General features: G+C 42.5%; 1 long non-coding RNA gene across 1 annotated transcript; it reads left to right on the top strand.

Moving 5' to 3' along the window:
- The first annotated feature begins 2,989 nt into the window (after positions 1-2,989).
- On the top strand, positions 2,990-4,907 carry LOC109301850. The gene is made up of 2 exons (XR_002098646.1): positions 2,990-3,092; positions 4,841-4,907. It is a non-coding gene; the product is annotated as an uncharacterized LOC109301850 (long non-coding RNA).
- Positions 4,908-6,329: the final 1,422 nt, after the last annotated feature.

Below are 6,329 nucleotides of genomic sequence, written 5' to 3'. Positions count from 1 at the left end.
GGACTGGTCAAGGTCTATTTTGGGCCCTGTTCTGAATCAATGAAGCCAAACAGAAGATAGGACACCAGACTAAATGCTGAGGGAAATGATAATAAATTAATGGTACACAGAATCATAGAACCATAGAAAATTAGAGTGGGAAGGGACATCAGGAGGTCAACTACTCTATTCCCTCCCCCCCCCACTCAAAGCAGGATCATCCCAACTATATCATCCCACTCACGGCCTTGTCTACACAGGTCTCAAAAACCTCCAAGGATAGAGATTTCACAGCCTCTCTGGGTAACCTGTTCCAGTGCTCTACTATCTCCTGGTGAGAATGTTTCTCCTGATATCTAACCTAAACTTTCCTTGCTGCAAATTGAGACCATTGCTCTTTGTTCTGCCATTTGCCACCACTGAGAAGTCTAGCTTCATCCTCCTTCATTGGTGGCCAAATCTCAAAATCTGAATTGAATCAGGAGACCCTTTAACCTCTCCAAATCGAATCGGAACCCTCTGAATCGATTCAGAGAGATTCAGTGATTTGGACATAGACACAGCTTTAAATATTTTTTCTACATACCTCCTGGTAGCAGGTGGCTCATGAATGCTACGATGCTGGGGCACATGGAGTGTGGGGGCTCCCCTGCACACTTGTCAGCAGACCCAGAAGTGGATCAGAAGCACTTCCAGTGAGTCCACTGGGGAGAGTGCGGGGGGGGGGGGCCCCCACCTCCCTCAGCTCAGTGACTGGTGCCTTCTGGGTCTGGTGGGGCAACCAGGGTCCCCACATGGCTGACTGCTGAGCCATAGGGGCACCCCCCCAGCACACTCCCCAGCAGACCCAGAAGTGGACTCAAAGTACTTCTGGTCCACTTCTGGGCTCGCTGCTGAGCACACAGGGGCCCCCTGCACTCCTGTGGGGCACTCCATCTGCCCTAGTATCACAGCATTCATGACCTGCGCCTGGTATGTCGAGGTATGTAGAAAAAACAAATAAAGCTATGTCTATGTCTGAATCACTGATTCTCTGAATCAGCACTGAATCTTCAGATTCGGATTCAGCCAAATTGAATGGGGGACAGTGATCCAAATCAACTAATTGAATCACTGTCCCCGATTCATGCTGAATCCAACTCCAAATTGAATAGGGCCCGTTTCGCACCCCCACCCCAGGTGTTAGCCTTCTTTGCAACAAGAGCACACTGTTGGCTCATATTCAGCTTAACATCCACTGTAACTGCCAGGTCCTTTTCTGCAAACCTGCTGCTTAGCCAGTCAGTCCCCAGTCAGTACTGGTGCATGGGATTGTTCGGTCCTAAGTGCAGGACTTTCCACTTGTCCTTAGTGAACTTCATGTGTTTTCTTTTGATCCAATTCTCTAAGTTGTCTAGATCTCTCTGAATCCTAGCCCCACCTCCCAGCATATCTATTACTCCTCCCAGCCTGATGTCATCTGCAAACTTGTTAGGAGTACACTCCATCCCATCTTCCAGTTTGCACTACACAGCAAAAATTAAGTTCAGTTGAGACTACGGAAGAGGACAGAGGAATAATAATACAAAAGGCTTTGTACAGCCTATGAACTCATGTTAAGAAGGAACACATGGTGTTACAGTTTTTTTATTGCATTATAATAGGTAATACTTTAAAACCAGAACCTGCAAAGACTCACATCCTTAACTTCAGACATTAATTTCATGTTTCTTACTTATGTTCAATTCTTGACATGGTTTACCTTAAAGCACATGCAGAAATTATACCAGGATGAGGCAAAAAAATTACATTGTGCATAAGTGTAATTTTCACATCTGAGGTTACCTTTGTTATTTTAATATTTTGCATTGTTTTACAATTGTAATTGTTGATATTTTAAGATAGATTTTCATATCTGAAATGAAAGTGTGAGTCTGGATATTCTTCTAAGAAATTACCTGTATAAGCCTGCATTAATGTGCAATTCAGACAAACCAGTCCTTTGATCTATGTTTCCTTTTTATCACTTCAAAATCTTCTCACACATGCTCTATTTGGGTAGAGTAAGCATAATCTAGCACTTTTAACCAACTTATTTAATAGTGGGACTGGCTCAGATTCAATGCATAAGGGCTATTATTTATTTAGATGGAAATATTAGAAAAAATAGAAACATACATACCAGATAAGGAGGGCAAGCAGGTGGTTGAACAAAGGAAAAAATTGCCATTTCCCATAAACTTAAAGAGAATGTCACCTAATTTTACCAATTGTCATTGAAGTACAAAAGAATGCAACGTAGTACTCACAATGATGACTTTTTTGTGAATGATGGGGAAGGGCACACGGTCATTTTCTCAGCTGAACAGGTTGTGACTGTGTGAATGTGTTCACTTGGAAGTTCTGTTTCTGTCTGCCAGGGGGTTCGCCTTGGCTTGCAATCACAACAGCTGAAGGGAGATATTAAATCTGTGCGTTGGAATGCTTCCATCGTTTTTTGCTTAGGGAGTACTGCCTTCTCACGTACACAGAGGGCCATATTTTCTCATGCGTGAGGGTCAGCTTGATTAGATCTCCACTCACTGAGTGATCTGAAACTGCAACCACAGCTATGCAGCTGAAACAGAAGCCCAGCAGTCAGTCATGTGGCCTTATACCAGACAGAAACAGATCCATTTACATCGATTTAACACTCCAAAGAAAATCATTTGCATTGTCCTACTGCATTAAGATGCACATATTTCAGGAACATACCGTAACTACTCCCATTTTTGCTCCAAAATATTTTGGTTTATTTGCTTACTTTCCCATAGAGTTGCTGAAAAATGTCTAATACTATGCCTTGACCTTTCCGTAACTTCAAGTTCACTGGCAGACTCCAGAAAGCTGCAAAGGTGGCAACATTCTGTTACATTTGTTGTACATTTCTCTCAGCAATCTCTTTGCTTCTAGTAGCAGCATTTTCAGCCTCACCAGATTACCATCATCTGTTCATTCTAAAATGTTTCCTCTTTTTGTGGAAATAGTTTCCAGACTGCTGGAGCTTGTGCCATCTATTGAAAGAAGGAATTTACATGGGTTCTGCAAACTCTGTCCCTTTAAAGGGAGCAAGAGCAAAGCAAGTACGGTATTGAGTAAGATATTCTATTTACCATCAAATATGTTTATAATCCACCTTTTTGTGTCCATTTGCACAAATGCTGAATTACCTTATTAGGACTTTTTCCTTCAGATGTTCTTGGGAAACGTGAATATGAATATATCCCTTTAAATAGGGGAATTTATCCCCTTAAATAAATTTGAGATACCTCTAGCCAGTTTCCTTGATTTCTACTCTGGAGGCCACCACATTCTAGCAGAGCAATAAGACATTAGATAGCTAGGGCTCTGTGCATTTGAATATAGCTAGTAAACAGCTATTTGGAAGGCACTGGAATCCATGTTGTTTCCTAGTATCATCCACGTTTTGTACAGCACATGGACACAATAGTACACTTGATACAGACAGGTGTTTCTGCCTGCTTCTGTATGGCTGCCCACACTTGATAGGCTTGATCTTATATGATGCTGCAGTAGAGTTCGTCACATAGTCCACATCCTTCCCTTCTTTATTTCTTTGTAGAGCACATGTTGTGTACCCCATTGTTTGGGCTTAAACACTGTGAGCTGAATTCTGTTTTCAGTAACACCTGCATAATCAATACTGTAGAGTTTGCTCCGCTGCCTGTCCTGCTGACCTTGCGCATTGCTGCCAAGGAATGCAGGTATGACTTAACAGTCTTGCATTTCCCACCATCAGGAAAGTTCCCACCCACCCCCAGGCAGTTTCTTGCTATTCTCACTGGCTACATCCTCTTTTGGTTAGACAGGGCACTATACTTACTACTGATGAACCAAATCAGTTGCAGAAGTGCATTATTTGCTCATGCTTAGATCTGGTCTTTCCAAGTGGCAAAGGCACCACATGTTATACAACAGTTGCCTGATAGCCTCTAGCAAAAATGCCCTCTAACTGTATCCTAGTCAGCTACATCTGACAACTAATATCAGAAAACTAAAGCATGCTGTAGCAAACCTCCTAAACAAAACCTATCCAGTAGCTGAGCTAGCAGGCACAGTTACAGAAATCAGCAAAAATTAAAGAATGTGAAGAATTTGTCAAAATCCAACATAAAATGTGTTGACACATATGTCCCTTGAGTCACAAGATCAGTCCCTTGTGTAAGGAAAGCATTTTATCCATCAGCTCTATAGCTAGAAGGTGCCATTACTTTCAAGTTTGACCCTTCTGCAGAAGATAGGCCTTAGAACCTCTCCCAGTAGTTTTTATGATAGGGTGCAACACAGACAGACATATGCACCCACCCAGCATCACTCACTGTGCTCTTTCTGTATCATGGAGCAAATGATGGTTGCTTAGACTACTGTTAACTTGAGGAGCTCTTTGTCTTCTAGTTTTCAGTATCATGTTGCACTTACATAGCCTTTTTCCTTCAAGGAGTACAATGTGCTTTACAAACATGACCATACTGCACCACATTCCACATTTTAGAGGACAGCACACAGCTATTTGTGAGCAATTCCTCTGGCAGTGGCCCAGACAAACCCCATTCAAGCAGCATGTTGTTGTATGACTCTTAGACTAGCTATTTTTATAAAGGCTGCCTCTTGCAGTGAGGTGCATGTAGAATAACTAGCCTTTCACAAGACTCACAAAAACCTTGGTTACCTTTTAAAAAACCTTCTCTAGACTAGAGAGAAGTGGTCTCAGGACTTTAGCGTGCAACAGAGATTACGAAGCAAAAGCCTTGTAGGTGGGAGATTACTTGGGTGGTTAAAGAACCCTTCATTATGACACATTGCCTTATTCATTTCCTTGCAGAAGAGACTCTTCACTGAAGAACGGCACTTTTCAGCAGATCCCATGTACAGTAAATGTCTGTGTACAGTATTGCTTAGCAGTTCCCACATTTTTCTTTGTTATAAAAAAGAGCCATGCAGCAGAATCTAAAGAGCCAATCTTAAGCTGGAAATGAGAAAAGCATGACTCTTCTACAGTTAAATAGAAGAGCTTCAGCAGTTCATAAGAACTAGTATATATATACACATACTGGTGAAAAATGGAATATTTAAGTTTACAGGTGTACAGGATGTCTACTGTTCCTACAGCCAGCTCAGCACATCAGAGAATTCTTTAGCATAGGGATGGGCCCTTTCCAACATGTTTATACAGTGTCTGGTATTATATGGTCCTGACTCTTGAATGGGCTCTTTAGATGCTGCTTGTTCCAATATACAAATACATTCAGTACCTTCTGATGTCTTGAATATAATGGGAGTTGGGCAGACCAGAATCCTTACTGATCACCTGTTAGGGCAGATCTACACTGCCTCTGTGTCAGGTCTGGAAGTGTCACTTTAAAGCAGACCCTGCCTACTCTTCACATGTACCAACACTCAGGAAGGAGGCAACACAGTAGCATTAGAGAGCATGCACCCCAGCCCTACATTTAGTGTGTATGTAAATCCTGTGCCATGCCAGGGAACACTGCATTTGCCCTACCCACTTGTGCTAAATCCTAGAAATGAAGCACCACAGCCACCTTAGAAGAAGTTTAAGTGCATGCCCCAGCACTGCAGTCAGGGTCTCTACCTCCAACGTGCTTATTAGTATATGCCGAGCTACTCTCTAAGGCAAGGGTCAGCAACCAACAAACCAATTCTGTCCAGCACATGAAGCCAGGACAATGGCAGCAATTCAGTGGTGGGGGCAAGTACTGACAGTTGCCAGATCACAAGCAGTGATCAAGATTCAGATCAGATTAAGTCAGATAATTAATTCAGCTTTCAGATCAAGATGCATTAATTCAGCCACAGTTGCTAAAAGATTGTCAACCCCTGCTCTAAGACAACTACGTTGCCTGCCTTGGCATGTGCAGAATAGGAGCAAGTGGGCAGGATGTACTTTCCAGTGCCAACAGAAACATGTCCCTGGGTCAGCGGTCCTTATCCTTTTCAGACTCATCGCCTACCTTCTTAAACTAAAGGCACTTGGAAAATGCCAGCTCTTAGTTTTTGCTCATTTTTTGACTACATAAATGTAACAAAGAATTCTTCTCTTGCAAAGAACTCAGAAAGACCGCAACAGGTCAGAATGTTTTTAATACTATGGATTCCAATTTCAAATCTCTGGGTTTATCTTGTGAATCATGTTTGCACATTGAACAGTGCGTGGCACCCTACAACATCCTTGAAAGGAGCTCAAGGCACCCTAGAGAAGTGGTTGTCAACCGGGAGTACACATACTCCTAGGGGTACTTAAAAAGGTCCTAGGGGGTAGTCAGACCTAATGTGGCCAATAAATGCAGTGC

The sequence above is a fragment of the Gavialis gangeticus genome, unplaced genomic scaffold, assembly GCF_001723915.1.
Source record: "Gavialis gangeticus isolate Ggan-Ray unplaced genomic scaffold, GavGan_comp1, whole genome shotgun sequence".
In the NCBI taxonomy this organism is placed as follows: Eukaryota; Metazoa; Chordata; order Crocodylia; family Gavialidae; genus Gavialis; species Gavialis gangeticus.
This window is presented reverse-complemented; position numbering and strand designations above follow the sequence as displayed.